Source organism: Zalophus californianus, chromosome 3 (genome assembly GCF_009762305.2).
Source record: "Zalophus californianus isolate mZalCal1 chromosome 3, mZalCal1.pri.v2, whole genome shotgun sequence".
NCBI classification, from domain to species: Eukaryota; Metazoa; Chordata; class Mammalia; order Carnivora; family Otariidae; genus Zalophus; species Zalophus californianus.
In genome coordinates, this window is record NC_045597.1 from 142,923,200 (window position 1) to 142,940,217 (window position 17,018).

The 17,018-nt window shown below is 34.9% G+C and overlaps 1 long non-coding RNA gene across 2 annotated transcripts in view; it reads left to right on the forward strand.

Moving 5' to 3' along the window:
- The window catches only part of LOC113920538, a 478,451-nt gene that overhangs the window by 325,368 nt on the left and 136,065 nt on the right, over positions 1–17,018 (forward strand). The gene's annotated exons all lie outside the window — the stretch shown is intronic.

Consider the following 17,018-nt stretch of genomic DNA (forward strand, 5'->3'; position numbering starts at 1 on the left):
TGTTTATTTTGTTTTTGATACCATGTATAAGTGAGCTCTTGTCATTCTCTAACTTATTTCACTTAACATAATGCCCTCAGTGTCCATCCATGTTGTCATAATTGGTAAGATTTCCTTATCTTTTATTTTTTTATTTGAATTCAATTAACATATAATGTATCATTTGTTTCAGAGGTAGAGGTCAGTGATTCATCAGTCTTATATGATACCCAGTGCTCATTACATCACATGCCCTCCTTAATGTGCATCACCCAGTTACTCCATCCCCCACCGCTCCAACAACCCTCAGTTTGTTTCCTGAGATTAAGAGTCTCTTATGGTTTGTCTCCCTCTCTGGTTTCATCTTGTTTCATTTTTTCCTCTCTTCCCCTATGATCCTCTGTCTTGTTTCATAAATTCCACATATGAGTGAGATCATATGATAATTGTCTTTCTTTGATTGACTTATTTTGCTTAGCATAATACCTCTAGTTCCACCCACGTTGTTGCAAATGGTAAGATTTCATTTTTTTGATGGCTGAGTAATATTCCATTGTGTATTTATCCCACATCTTCTTTATCCATTCATCTGTTGATGGACATCTGGGCTCTTTCCATAGTATGACTATTGTGGACATTGCTGCTATAAACATTGGGGTGCATGTGCCCCTTCTTTTTACTGCATCTGTATTTTTGGGGTAAATAACCCCATTGGGATACTGCAGTTGCTAGGTCATAGGGTAGCTCTATTTTTAACTTTTTGAGGGACCTCCATATGGTTTTCCAGAGTGGCTGCACCAGTTTGCATTCCTGCCAACAGTGTAGGAGGGTTCCCCTTTCTCCGCATCCTTGCCAACATCTGTTGTTTCCTGAGCTGTTAATTTTTGCCATTCTGACTGGTGTGAAGTGGTATTTCACTGTGGTCCTGATTTGTATTTCCCTGATGCTGAGTGATGTGGAGCATTTTTTTCATGTGTCTGTTGGCCATTTGTAGGTCTTCTTTGGAGAAATGTCTGTTCATGTCTTCTCCCCATTTCTTGATTGGATTATTTTAGGGGTTGAGTTTGATAAGTTCTTCATAGATTTTGGATACTAGCCCTTTATCTGATATGTCATTAGCAAATATCTTCTTTCATTCTGTCAGGTGTCTTTTAGTTTTGTCGACTATTTCCTTTGCTGTGCAAAAGCTTTTTATCTTGATGAAGTCCCAATAGTTCATTTTTGTCTTTGTTTCCCTTGCCTTTGGAGACATGTCTAGCAAGTAGTTGCTGTGGCTGAGGTCACAGAGGTTACTGCCTGTGTTCTCCTCTAGGATTTTGAAGGATTCCTGTCTCACATTGAGGTCTTTCATCCATATTGAGTCTGTTTTTGTGTATGGTATAAGGAAATGGTCCAGTTTCACTCTTCTGCATGTGGCTGTCCAATTTTCCCAATACCATATTTTGAAAAGACTGTCTTTTTTCCATTGAATATTCTCCTTTGTTAAGGTTTTTGATTACTGCTTCAATTTCCTTACTGGTTATGGGTCTGTTTAGGTTTTCTATTTCTTCCTGGTTCAGTTTTGGTAGTTTATACGTTTCTAGAAATACATCCATTTCTTCCAGATTGTCTAATTTGTTGGCATACAGTTGCTCATAACATGTTCTTATAATTGTATTTCTTTGGTGTTGGTTGTGATCTCTCCTCTTTCATTCATGATTTTATTTATTTGGGTCCTTTCTCTTGTCTTTTTGATAAGTCTGGCCAGGGGTTTATCAATCTTATTAATTCTTTCAGAGAACCAGCTCCTAGTTTTGTTGATCTGTTCTACTGTTCTTTTGGTTTCTATTTCATTAATTTCTGCTCTAAACTTTATTAATTCTCTTATATTGGGTTTAGGTTTTTTTTGCTATTTCTCCAGCTCTTTAGGTGTAAGGTTAGGTTGTGTATTTGAGGCCTTCTTGTTTCTTGAGGAAGGCTTGCATTGCTATATACGTCCCTCTCAGGACCTCCCTTTGCAGCATCCCAAAGGTTTTGAACAGTTGTGTTTTCGTTTTCATTTGTTTCCATGAATGTAATTCTTTAATTTCCTGGTTGACCCGCTCATTCTTTAGTAGGATGCTCTTTAGCCTCCAGGTATTTGAGTTCTTTCCAACTTTCCTCTTGTGATTGAGTTCCAGTTTCAAAGCACTGTGGTCTGAAAATACATAGGGAATAATCCCAGTCTTTTGGTACCAGTTGTGACCTGATTGGTGACCCAGCATGTGATCTCTTCTGGAGATTGTTCCATGTGCACTTGAGAAGAATGTGTATTCTGTTGCTTTAGGATGGAATGCTCTGAATACGTCTGTGAAGTCCATCTGGTCCAGTGTGTCATTCAAAGTCCTTATTTCCTTGTTGGTCTTCTGCTTAGATGATCTGTCCATTGCAGTGAGTGGTATGTTAAAGTCCCCTAGTATTGATATTAGGTTTGCAGTATCTGTGTAATTTGAGGCATGGCATAACCACTTTCATCTAATAAGCTGTATTATGACAAGGTCTATTAATTTATTTAAAAGAATTAATTGGCTTCAAAATTTCTTAAGAGCTCATAAGACAAAACTTCTGAAAATATATAAATCTCAATAATATTTCAGGTCTCTAAAGTCTCCAAACTCCTGTGGTACACACCAACACTGCTCCCCCGGGGGGAAGAAGGTAGCGGGTCTTGCAGTTCTGCCATTTGTTGTGCCCCTGCATGGAGACTGGTCACCTGACCAAGCTGTGGTTTATGGTTTATGGCAAATTCCTGGGCTCACTCTTTGCAGCTGGCTTCCCCAGTCTGATGCCTGTGATCTCTGCCACACTCAGGCACTCCCAGTCTTCCTGTGACCCCTTACACCACAATGTCCCCCCTAGGATTCTGCCCACCTTCACCACCTGAGCACCTTTCAGGCAAGGACATCCCTCACTGGAGCACACTTCTAAAAGTTTTGATTTTGTGCTCTACTGCTATATCACTTTCTGATAGCTGGTTCAAGGAGGCTCCCTCTCCCTCCCCAGCCCCTCCCCTTCCTCCCCCATATATCACCTTGGATTCACTTCTCTTTACCTCTTACCTTGCAGAATAGATGATCACTTTTCTATTTGTGGAGTTGTAGCTATTCTTAGATCTGAGTTCACAGGTGTTCAGAATAATTTGATAGCTATCTAGCTGAATTCCTGGGACTAGATGAAATTAAGGTCTTTTCCTCCTCTGCCATCTTGGATTCTCTCCTGGGTCCTTATCTTTTAATGATTGAATATTCCATTGTGTATATACCACATTGTCCTTATCTACTCATCTGTTGACCAACGACACATAGGTTCTTTCCATTTTGGGCTATTTTATTTTATTTTATTTTATTTTTTAAAGATTTTATTTATTTATTCATGAGAGACAGAGGGAGAGAGAGAGAGAGAAGCAGAGGGAGAAGCAGGCTCCCAAGGAGCAGGGAGCCCGATGTGGGACTCGATCCCAGGACCCTGGGATCATGACCTGAGCCGAAGGCAGATGCTTAACCATCTGAGCCACCCAGGCGCCCCCATTTTTGGCTATTTTAAATACTGCTGCAGTGAACATTGGGGTGAATAAATCTTTTGGAGATAGTGATTCCATTCCCTTTGAATATATACCCAGAAGTGGAATTACTATGTCAAACAGTAGTTCTATTATTCATTTTTTGAGGAAACTCCATATTGTTATTCATAGTGGCTGTACCAGTTTACATTCCCATCAACAGTGCATAAAGATTCCCTATTCTCTACATTCTTGCCAATACTTATTTCTCGTCTTTTTGATAACAGCCATTGTAACAAATGTGAGATGATACCTCATTGTGATTTTGATTTGCATGTCCCTGATTAGCGATGTTGAGCATGTTTTCATGTACCTGTTGACCATTTGCATGTCTTCTTTGGAAGAAAAGGTCTGTTCAGTATCTATGCCCATTTTTTAATTGGATTGTTTGATTTTTTTTTTTTTTTTTTTTTGCTGTTGAGTTGTAGGAGTTCTTGATATGTTTTGGATATTAACTCTTTATCAGATAAATGATTTGCAAATATTTTTTCCCATTTGGTAGTTTGCCTCTTCATTTTGTCGATGGCTTCCTTTGCTGTATAGATGGCTTTTGGTTTGATACTATTTTTTTTTTTAATTTTTGCTTTTATTGCCTCTGCTTTTGGTGTCATATCCAAAAAGTAATTGCTAATACCGATGACAAGGTGCTTACCACTTACTTTTCTTCTAGGAGTTTTAATGTTTCTGGTCTTATCTTGAAATGTTTAATCTAGTTTGAGTTGATTTTTGTATATGGTATATGGAAGTGGTCCAACTTTATTCTTTTGCATATGGCTATCTAGTTTTCCCAGCAGCATATTGAAGAGACTGTTCTTTCCTCATAGTATATTCTTGACAACTTTGTCATAAATTCATTGGCCATATTTATGTGGGTTTATTGCTGGGATCTCTATTATTCATTTTTTGTGTCTGTCTTGATGCCAGTACCATACTGTTTTCTTTACTACAGCTTTGTAATGAAGATTGAAATTCAGAAGTGTGATGCCTCCAGCTTTGTTCTTTCTCAAGATTGCTTTAGGTATTGGGAGTCTTTTGTGGTTCTATACAGATTTTAATATTCTATCTCATTTTAAAATGCCATTGGAATTTTGAAATTATATTAAATGTGTAGATTCCTCTGGATAGTATGGACACTTTAACAATATTCTTCCTATTCATGAGTACAGAATATCTTTCCATTTACCTATGTGTCTAATTTCTTTAATCAATGTCTGATGGTATCCAACATACATGTTTTTTATCTCTTTGGTTAAACTTATTCCTAGATATTATTCTTTATGATGCAATTGTAAATGGGATTGTCTTTTAAATTTCTTTTTCTGGTAGTTATTATATAGAAACAACAGATTTGTATACTGATTTTTCTTTCCTGTAACTTGACTAAATTTTTACCGTCTAACAGTATTTTGGGTGGGGTCCTCAGGGTTTTCTGTGTATAATATTATGACAATTTTACTTTTTTTTCTGATTTGGATGCCTTTTATTTCTTATCCTTGCCTGATTGCTCTGGCTAGGACTTTCAATAAAATGTTGAATAGAAGTTGCAAGAGTGAGCATCATTATCTTCTTCCTGATCTTAGAAAAACATTCCAGTCTTTCACTGTTCAGTGTGATGGTAGCTGTGGGCTTGTCATGGTCTTTATTACATTAAGGTCTATTCAACTCAGTACGCTTTTTGAGAGTTTTATGAATCAATGTTGAATTTGGTCAAATGCTTTTTCTGCATCAAGTAAGAGGATATCATTTTTATCCTTCATTTTGTTAAAGTGATATATTGCATTGATTGGTAAGTATTGATCCATCCTTCATCTCTGGAATAAATCCCACTTGATCATGGTGTATGAATTTTTTGAAAGTATTGAATTAGGTTGCTAATATTTTGTTGAATATTTTTGCATCTGTGTTAAGGGATTTTGGACTATTTTTTTTGTGTGTGTGTTATTCTTATCTGGTTTTGGTGTCAAGGTAATGCTGGCCTAATAAAATGAAAGTGTTGGAAGTGTTCCCTTTTATTTTTCTGGACAAGTTTGAGAATGATTAGTATTAATTCTTCTTTAAATGTTTGGCAGAATTCACCAGTAAAACCATGTGATCCTGGACTCTTCTTTTCTTGGATGTCTTTTGATGGCCAAATTTCATTACCAGTAACTGGTTTGTTCAGATTTTCTATTTCTCATTCAGTTTAGGAGGACTATGTTTCTAGATATTGATCCATTTCTTCTAGGTTTTCCAATTTGTTGACATATAATTTTTTGTAGTAGTCTTTTAAAATCCTTTATTTCTGTGGTGTCAGTTGTTACTTCTCTTCATATCTGATTTTGAGTACTTTTTTTTTACTTGATGAATCTAGCTAAAAGTTTAAGAGTTTTTTTTTTTTTGGTATCTATTTCATTTACTTTTGCTCTGATCTTTATTTCCATTCTACTAACTTTATGCTTTGTTCTTATCTTTCTAGTTTCTTTAGGTGTAAGATTAGATTGAGATTTTTCTTGTCTCTTAAGGTAGGCCTGTATTGCTATAAACTTCCCTCTTAAAACTGTCTTTGCTGCATCCCAAAGATTTTGGACTGTTGTGTTTGCAGTTTGATTAGTTTCAGTGTATTTTTCTTTTCTTTTTTCCATAACTTTCTCTTTATTCACTGATTGGTTGTTTAGTATCATGTTGTTTAGCCTTACCATGTTTGTGGATTTTTTTCCAGTTTTTTCTTGTAATTTCTAGTTTCTTACCATTGTGAAAAGATGTTTGAAATGATTGCAATCTTCTTAAATTTGAGAGTTGTTTTGTGACCTAACATGGGATCCACTCTGGAAAATGTTCATGTGCACTTGAAAATAATGTGTATTCTGTTTTTGGATAGAATGTATAGATCTTTTAAGTTCATGTGGTTTGATGTGTCATTCAATGCCACTGTTCCTTATGGATTTTTTTTTTTTTGGTCTGTATAATCTATCCATGAATATAAGTGGGTATTAAAATCTTCTATTATATTACTGTTAATTTCCCCCCTTATGTCTGTTAATATTTGCTTTATGTATTTAGGTGCTCCTATAGGGTGCATAAATATTTATAATTGTTAAATCCTCCTGTTGGATTGATCCTTTTATCATTGTCATCATTAGTGCCCTTCTTGGTCTTTTGTGAGAGTGTTTGTTTTAAAGTCTATTTTGTCTGATATAAATATTACTTCCCCAGCTTTTTTTTTTCCACTTCTATTTTCATAGAATATCTTTTCTCCATCTCTTCACTTTCAGTCTGTATGTATTTTTAGGTCTGAAGTGAGTCTCTTATAAGCAGCATATACATGGGTTTTGTTTGTTTTATCCGTTCAGTCACCCTGTGTATTTTGATTGGAATGTTTAGACCATTTATATTTAAAGAATTTGTAGGTATGTACTAAGTACTATTTTTTTTTTTTTTTTTGAGCTTGTACCTCAAACGATTCTTTTACAAGTGTTTCTCCATTTCTTTTTCTGCTTATTTGGGACAAGATGGCTATAGACAGCTAGAGTTGGGTATTTTCCTTCCCCAGCTCAGTTAGATTCTGGTAATACTCCAGCAGATTAGGCTCTGGTTAACTAGTTTCCCCTGAGGGCAGGTTTCCTTAAGAAGAACAGAGTGCTCTGGTGTATTTCACAATTTTGCTTTTCACTTCCCCTTTCTGTGAGTGGGAGGGGGGTTTTCTCCAGTATTTGTGAGAATCTAGTAGAGCCCCTGGAGCAAAATCTCACAATATTGTGGACACCCACATATGACTGGTTCCTTCAGGAGTTTTTAACTCTGAGACTTGTCCGCACTAAGCCTTTAGCAGTTTTACAGTTGCATTTCAAGTTTTCCTACCCCAGCAGTGGTTCCTGTGGCGGCTTCTACTTGTGAGTTTCTGTTCTGGTAAGTCAGTTCTCCTTATATTCACCTGTCCATCTCTCTAACCTCAGAGGCAGTGATTTTCCCAGAATCTTCTTTTATGTCCTAGGAGAGTTGTTGATTTTTCATTCCATTCAGCTTTTTACTTTATGTTAGGATGAAGTGGTGACTTCCAGCCCCTTACATATAGAATCAGAAATTGGACGTTCTTTTGTAATGTTTAAAATCAGGAAGTGTGAGTCCTCCACCTTCATTATTTTTATCAGGATTGTTGTGGCTACCCTTAGCCTTGATTTTCCATATGAATTTTAGGATCAGCTTGTCAGTTTTTATAAGCCTGATGGGAATTGTGTAGAATCTATAGATAATGTTTGGTGAATATTGTCATTTTAATATAATTTGATCCATGAAAATGGGATATCTTTCCATTTATTTAGGTCTTTAATACTTACCAGTATTCTTCTGCTGTTACTGAGATGATCATATATTTTTGTCCTTGATGCCACTGATTGATTTTGCTAAAGCCCAACGTTTGCCTTCCTGGAAAAAGTACCATTTGGTCATCATGTATAATTCTTTTTCATGTTTATGGATTTGGTTTGCTAGTATTTTGTTGAGAATTGTTGCATTTATACTCATAAAATCTATTAGTCTATAGTTTTCTTCTATTGTGGTGTCTGTTGTTTATCAGTGTAATACTGTCCTCATAAAGTGAGTCGAGAAGTTTTCCTTTACCTTCAATTTTTTTTGGGGGGGGAAGAATTTGACAAATTGTTAATGCTTCTCTAAATGTTTGATAGACTACCAATAAAACCATTTGGGACTGGGCTCTTCTTTGTGGGAAGCTTTTATTAGGTGTTGTTGTTGTTATTATTGTTGTTGTTGTTGTTATTATCATAATTAATCTTTTTACTTGTTAAAGGTCTATTGGGATTTTCTTTCCTCTTGAGTCTGTTTCAGTACCTATGCCTTAGTAGCAAATTTTTTATTTCATCTAGGTTATCTGATGTGTTGGCATACAATCTGTCATTGTATTTCCATGAAGACCTTTTTATCTGTAAACTCAATAGCAATAACCTTTTTTTCATTCCTGATTTTAGTAGTTTGAATCTTAGACCTTCTCTGTACTTGGTAGGTCTTCTTTTTGGCAGGTCAGTTTTGTTCATCTTCTGAAGAACTAACTTTTGGTTTTGTTGGTTTTCAGTTTTTCTAATCTCTATTTCATTTATTCTACTGGGATTTGTTTTTTATTTTTTTCCTTGCTTTAGATTTAGTTTGCTTTGCTTTCTCTAGTTTCTTAAGATGCAAGTTTGGGTTATTGATTTGAGATTGTCTTCCTCTTTTCTTCAGTAGCTGCAACTCAGTCATTTTTGTTGCAACTAAAAGACAGTGTCACAGAAGCTTCCTGGTAGATCTGGGAGAAACTGTTATTCACATTAAATGATGGAATAGTTTGTCTTGGACAATATGATTACATATGAAAACTAAAAAATGTAAGTGTGGAATCGTCTAAATCAGCACCGTGCAAATCATAAAATTGGGTGATTGCATCTGCTTCCACAGTGCTCCTTTAGGTAATACAAATAAAACTGAAAATTACCTGTTATCTCCCTTACTATTTATGGTATTGGCAGTTTCATACCAAAACTACAGAAAAAAGTGGCTTTTGAAAGATTATTACTTTAGTAAATAAATTAGACATATCAGTCTGTTGGCCAGCAAAGTTCAAATGATCCTAAGCATTTATATTAAAACTCTTGGTCTTTCATTGTTTTATCACTTTTTCCTGTTTAAAAAGATAAAATGTTACAGAATCAGAGTATCAAAAATTGTGCAAGGGCATAATATTTGAATATGTTTTTCTTCATATTTTTATCATGTCCATAGATATAGCAAGTGTGAATGATACAGGACTAAAACTTATTGCATTAGCCATGACTTTAAATGGCCTCAATGTACATACTCAAATTTTTAATATTTAAATAACTGAAAGCATACTATTGTAATCCAAGAAGAAGTTATAGACCTTAGGATATAGTAATAAAAAGATGAAGTACAATTTCTCAGGTATGATATATATACCATATCAAATATTTGAGAACCAAATATGGGATATTAATTAATGGAATAGAAGACAAATTTAAATATTTACAAGTGAAATAGAATAGAAAAACAATGGTGTGCATTTCAAATAGTCTTAATTTAAGTTCTAACAAAACTAAAAAGGGTACTTATGGTCCTATGACAATAAATAAAGTGATCTTTCACATAGGAGTAGTAACAAATGTACAATAGCGAAATGCAGCCTCATAGATGTGTGGGTTTTACAGTCAAAAGATCATTTTAAAAATTGTGTTTTCCTTTAATTTTTGAGCAGTGAAGCCAGCACTGGCCTACTAAACTTTTGATGAATTGCAAGATAACACACATTCATGATAAGGAGAAAAAGCTGATGAGTCTGTGCTTAATTTAGTGTCCAGAACAAGAGTTACGAGTTAACTACAATTGCTGGTGCTCTTTCAAATGAAGAAGAGTTAATAAATGGAAATGAAGGCAGGTTTATACAGAACACTGAATGTGTTGTATAAATCCTCATGAAACTACAGACAAAGGAATACCACAGAAGACATATACTTTGATTTACATCTTCTTTTTTAATATAGGCATTTACGCTACAAATTTCCTACTATGTTTTACTTTAGTTATTTCCCATTTGTTTGGCATGTTTTTGTTTTTATTCATATCTAAATATCTTCTAATTTCCCTTGTGATTTCATCTTTGACCCATTTATTTAGGTGTATATTATTTGATTTCCAAATATATGTGAAGTCCTCAAATTTTCTTTGGTTATTGATTTCTAATTTCATCCATGTGGTCAGAGAACAGGTTTTGAGTGATTTCAAACATTTTAGATGTATTGAGGCCTAGTCTAATGGCCTAATAAATGGTCTGTCCTAGAAAATGGTCCATGTGTTCTTGGGAAAAAAATGGGTTTTCTGTTGCTGGGGAGAGTGTTTCATTGATGTCTGTTTTAGTTGATTTACAGTGTCGTTGGACTTGTCTACTCCTTGTTCCTTCTATTACAATGATGTAATAGAAAACTTACTGGAAGTGGGATATTGAAGTGTCTAACTATTACTGTTGAATTGTCCATTCAGTTCTACTTTTGTTTTATACATTCTGAAACTCTAGGTGCATATTTGGTTAAATTATGCCTCACTAACATATTGACCCTTTTATCATTACAAAACAATACTTTTTGTCTATAATAATTTTTATCTTAAAGTGAATTTTGTCTGATATAAATATAGCCACGTTAGCTCTCTTCATTACTGTTGGCCTGGTTGGTCTTTTTTTCATCCTTATCTCAACCTATTTGTATGTTTTTGTTGGTTTGTTTTTGTTTTTTACAGAGGGAGAGAGAAGTGGGGGAGAGGCAGAGGGAGGGAGAGAGTAGTAAGTAGGCTCCATGCCCAGTGTGGAGCCTGATGCGTGGGACTTGATCTCCTAATCGTGAGATCATGACCTGAGCTGAAATCAAGAGTTGGGTGCTTAACCAACTGAGCCACCCAGGCACCCCCAACTATTTGTGTCTTTTAAAGTGTCCTTTTTAACAGCATTTAGTTGAATAATATTTTTTATCCACTTTGCTAATTTGCTTTTTGATATCTATATGCCCCTTTTTTATCTGTTCTTACATTTTTTACATTAAATATTTCCCAATATATCCTTTTAGTGTCCTTGTTTTTTAAATTTTTATTTTCTTAATGGATGCCCTGAGGATTATAATTAACATGTTAACTATAATCTAGTTAAAATTAATACTGCTTCATTTCAATTGTATACAGAACCTTTGCTTCAGTGTATCTATATTCCCCTTCACCCTTTGTGCTGTTGTCATCTTTATAATACATTAGCTTTTTTGTACATCTTTGTGCATTACAAACGTCAACCGTTTTATGATTGCTATAGTCAGTTGCCATTAAATAAGGTAAGAGAATAAAACAAAAAATACACTTATTCCCTCTTTTTTCTGTACCTATATATTTCCCTTTTTCCCTGTTCCTATTTTTTGTTGTAGCTTCAGGTTTCTTTCTAATGTCTTTTTTTTTTTGAAGATTTTATTTATTTTTTTGACAGAGGGACACAGTGAGAGAGGGAACACAAGCAGGGGGAGTGGCAGAGGGAGAAGCAGGCTTCCCACGGAGCAGGGAGCCCGATGCGGGGCTCAATCCCAGGACCCTGGGATCATGACCTGAGCCGAAGGCAGACACTTAATGACTGAGCCACCTAGGCGCCCCTCTAATGTCCTTTAATTTCAGTCTGAAGGACTCCCTATATTATTTCTTGTGAGACAGGTCTACTAGCAATGAATTCTTAGATTTTGTTCACCAACAAATATCTTAATTTAATTTTTGAAGGGTAGTTTTGCTTATACAGAATTCTTGGTTTCAGCATTTTGAAAATGGCATCCCACTTCCTTCTGGACTCCATAGTTTAAGATGAGAAATTATTGATCTTACTATGGGTCCTGAGTACAAGATTAGTCATGTCTTTCTTGTTGCATTCATGATTTTTTGTCCTTGGCTTTAAAACATTTAACTATGATGCATCTAACTGTGGATCTTCTTTACTTTATCCTACTTAGAGTTTGAGTTTCTTGGATAGGTAAACTAATTTTTCATCAAGTTTGGGAAGTTTTATGTTGTATTCAAGTATTCTTTATGCCCCTTTCTCTTTCTCCTCTTCTTTATGACTCTCATTTTGCATATGTTGTCCCACAAGTCTCTGAGTCTTTGTTCATTTTTCTTTGTTTTCTTTTTATACCTCACACCAGTCTCAACTGACCTATCTTCAAGTTTGCTGATTATTTCTTCTGCCAGCTCCTATCTGCTGTTGATCCTCTCTGGTAGTTTTTATTTTAGTCATTACTTTTCAGTTCTAGTTTTCTATTTTTTTAATGTATATCTTTATTGTTTGTATTTGGTGAGGCCACTTTCTTATATTTCTCTTCATTCTTTAGACAGAATTTCCTTTAGTTCCTTGAACATATTTAAAATATTTGATTCAACGTGTTTGTCTATTAGGTCCAACATTTAGGCTTCCTTAAGAACAGTTTGTATTAACTTCCCCTATGTATGGGACATACTTTACTGTTTCATTGCACATCTAATGATTTTTCTGTTGTTGAAAACTGGACATCTTTAATATACGCATTCATTCCAGAAATCAGATCCCTCCTTCACTAGTTTAGCTATTTGTTTGTCCTGAACTAATTTTATACAATTGTCCCTGATTGTTTTAGCTAAATACCCCAAAGAAAGGGTTCTTATCACTGAGCAAGTTCTGAGTCAGGTCAAATAAATGGAAGTCCTGTGAGTAGTGGTTTTCAGAGAGCTGCCAGAGTATTCCACTGACAATTCTCTGGGAGTGGGGCTGCTTGGGGAGCTCCATAATCCATTCTTCCCTAGCAAGTGGCTGCTGGGTTGATGGTTTTCACAGTGGATTGAAAGGCTGTTGGCTTTCATGGAGATCACAGAGATAGAGCAGATGAAAACAAGGCAAATTAAAAATATCACAAAGCAAAAACACAAACAAAAAGCCTCACACAGCTTACTGCTTTTACCAAAATGCAGCCAGTTTTCTTAAATAAATGCTCCCTGGATTATTGCAAACTATTGGTTAATTTTCAGAGTTCTAAGAGTTGATTTTGAGTTTCTTTTCCATTCTAGTTGATTTTTTTTTTAATCAGAGTTTTGGAGATCCTTACTCTACTATTCTAGAAATGCTTCCTTTCACAGACTTTTTAAGTAAAAATATTTTAAGTTTTTTTGAAATGTGTCACAATATAGTAAATGCTGACTTTAAAATATTGCTCATAAGATTGATTTGAAAACTTAAGACCTAATAAACTGAAATACACAGGAATTTAGTATATAATAAAAATGCCATTTCTAATCCGTGGAGGGTAATGAATTCTGTGATAACATTGAAACAGATACCTAACTATAAGAAAATAACACATCATTCTGATCTCATATTCTTCATCAAAAATAAATTGTATATGTGCTTCATACATACTAAAATGAAAAAAGGAACCATAGAAGTACTAGAAAACCATGGGATTTGTTTTTTTGTGTGTATTTCTGGCATTAGAATACCTTTTAAGGAATGACCAAAAACAAAACAAAACACAACAACAAAACAACAAAAAACAGAACCCATAAAAGGTTGGTAAATTCAGCTATACCACATAAATAAAAATCTCCAGAAATTCTAAAGATAGCATACTAAAAACAGTGGTTGTCCTATGGAGTAACAACTGGATGACTTAGGGGATAAAGATGAGAATTACATGCTTTCTATTATAGATAATTTCATGCTTTTGAATTGACTATCACCTATTTTCTTAATTAAAACAATTAAAAATTCACAAAATTTGGTATTTTTGTCATTGTCCTGTTTTGACTTTCTTTATATTATTGGTTATGTCTGATAGCAATATTTAAAAATTTTTCACATGATAGGATTATTACAAGTTTAAGTTTCCTCTTGTAATCTATTCAATCACAAATCAGTTATAGGATCATACATAGTGCATATATTTTTATATCATGAATGTATTTTATATCATGTGTTCAAGTAAGAGACTTAAATGTCCTTATGTGCAGTATGTATCTTCATTTATGTCTTTTTTCCTCCTCTTTCTCAGTAAACTTTTAGGAGAAACAGATAGCACTGTTGATCTACTGTATACCAGGAAGTACTAACAAGCTTCCCTCTAACACAGAAGTGAACAGCATGGTTTCTTGACTCAGATTAGTTTTTATGCAGTCATTTGAGGTCCTCAAAAATAATCTGGTTCTTCTTCCGTGCCCACAGAGGAATGCATTTCTCCATTCCATTGGAAGTTAAGTGTATGCTTACGACTTTGACCAATGAAATACGAGAAAGTGTGTGTTACTTCTGGGCAGAAGCTTCAAGTATCCTTTTCCCTTTTTCCTGCCTCACTGATAGTGGATACATGGCAAGATGGCACCTTCATTAACTAGGTCTCTGAATGACCATCAAGAGTATGCCATGCCTGCGGACATGTAGCATGAGTCAGAAATAGACTTAATATTTTAACCCACTGTAAATTGGAGGGTGTTTTCCCAGCATAACCTTGCCTATCCTCACTGATACAAGTTCAAATCTCAGCTCTTCTGATAAGTAGTTCTATGACTTAAATGGAAATTGGTCCGAAGTGGAAGACACAAAGGAGAGTTATTTTATTTCACTGCTCTCTTTTATTAGAAAAATGAAGTTGAGGCTCAAGGCCATACAACTACTTAGTGAATGAGCAAAGACTAAAAGCCAGGCCTGTTCCCTCCCAATCCAGTGCTCTAATACCCTATTAAAAGACATTTAGTGACCTTTCTAATGCCAAATAAGTGTCAGAATCTTTATTCTTAGCAAGATTGAGGCAAGATATTCTTCACTCATTTTTAGTGCTTCTGGAAGTTTGACAATTAATCTAAGGCTATACAAGAACAGTGAGAATAGTCTATTTATCTCTGCATGTTATGACTCGCTAACATTCAGGGGTTTTTTTATGTTGCACAGTTATTAAGATGATTCTCAAATATATGTTTCCACTTGGTGTTGACAAAGTGAAATTTCAGTGTTGTCAGCTTGTAAAACTTCAAATCCTAGATGTCAGGCAATACATCAAAACCTAATTCAGAAAAGACAGATATTGCTTCTTGTATCAAAATGTTGTTTAAAGCCATTAGATATACTACAGTTGCTTTCAACGAGTTCAAATTACCCCTAAAATGACATCTAGGGGTCATTCTGTTTCATCCAAAAAGCATACAAACTCTTGTAAATTTTTGCTTAGTATTTAAAATTTTAAAAATTAGGATAATTTAAGTGTGATCTATTGGTAATGATTTTAATTGTTGACTTGTATTTAATTGATGTGCTGTGGCATTATATTTACTGTGTTATATTTTGTCTGCTCCCACCTTAGGGTAAGATTTGCTTAAATATAGGGGTTATTATAAATGAATGTTTATTTTCAGTTAACTACAAGCAACATAGGTATACTGCTTCCAAAAATATAATGTTGGTAAATAAGTAAATGAGAAGAGTTTTACAAAAGTTGAGATTATACTTTCTAGGTGATACCAGGCTGAATATGGAGACAAGTTCATTAAGTAATTTAGTAAATTCTTGCATGGCTAATACTCCATGCACAGTTCTTGACACTAGAATAGAGCCAAGAACAAAATAACTGTGTGGTTATGAAGTTTATATAATAGTGGGATAAACAGGTAATATAAAAGTAAATTATATCAGTTAATAATAAACACTAGGAAGAAAATTATAGGAGAGTATAAGGAAAGAGAAAAGTTGTTTTTTGAGAGAGTTGTCTCTTAGGAAATGACATTTGAGCAGGGGTATGCATGAAGTGAGAGAATGAGCCATGCTTTTATCTGTGGGAAGATTGTTTTAGGAATTAGTGAGTATGAAGATCTTAAGGAGGAAGAGTATTTGAGACTTGCAAAGAGGCCAACAAAGTGTCATGAGCAGTGAGAAAATGAGAGGAGGAAGATAGCCAAAGCCAGCTGAGTTAGGATCTAATAGGCTGCAGTAAAGATCTAGGAATTTATTTTCAGTGTTAGAAAACTACTGCAGGGTATCCGGGATCTGAGTGATAGGACATAATTTCCATTTTAAGAGATTTTCTTTTGCTACTATGGGAAAACTTTTGCTACTATGGGAAAAAAATTGATTTACCAGAGTAGAAGTTCTTTTGGAGAACCAGGTAATGAACCTGAGAGAGATGGAGATGGTTTAGGTTAGGTTTGAACAGGATATTATCGGGATATAGTTCTAACAGGATTCTCTTGATGGATTGGAAGAAAAATTAGAAATATGGAAAAATCAAGGATGGCATCAAGGTTTTTACCTGCGAAACTGGATGCTTTATGGCAATGACTGCTAGGACAGGGACCTTTAGAAGAACATGTTTGACAAGGGTAGATGACAGAATCAAGGCTCAGTTTTGGATTTGCTAAGCTAGAAATGCCCATTAGATATCCTAGAACAAGTATGAAGATTCAGAGGTAAAATTCACTCTGAAGATACAGATTTGGGAGTCATCAGCATTAGAACGTAACGTGTTAAAGGCCATTGGGATGGATGAGATCACTTAGAGTAAGTGACACTACAGCATTTCAGGGTTGGGGAGATGAATAGGGCCCAATAAAGGAGACTGAGAAGTAGTAGCTACGTGGGTAAGGAAAAAATCAGGAGAACATGGTTCCAAGTTAAAAAAAAAAAAGATTCTTAAAGGAAGAAGTAGTGATGGGCTGTACCAAATGATGCTGAGAGTTTAGGAAGGCAAAGAAAGATTGGAAATGGACGGGGATAGAGATGAGACTGGGGGGCTGCCTTGGATAGATACTATAACATGCTTTTATGATAACAGAGAAGAAATGATGATGTGATGAAGGAGAAGAGAGGGGAAATAATTGCATGAGAAAAGCTCTAGAGTAGGCAGACAGGACCCAGTATGTGAGAGAAGATGACCTGTATAAGACACAATGAATC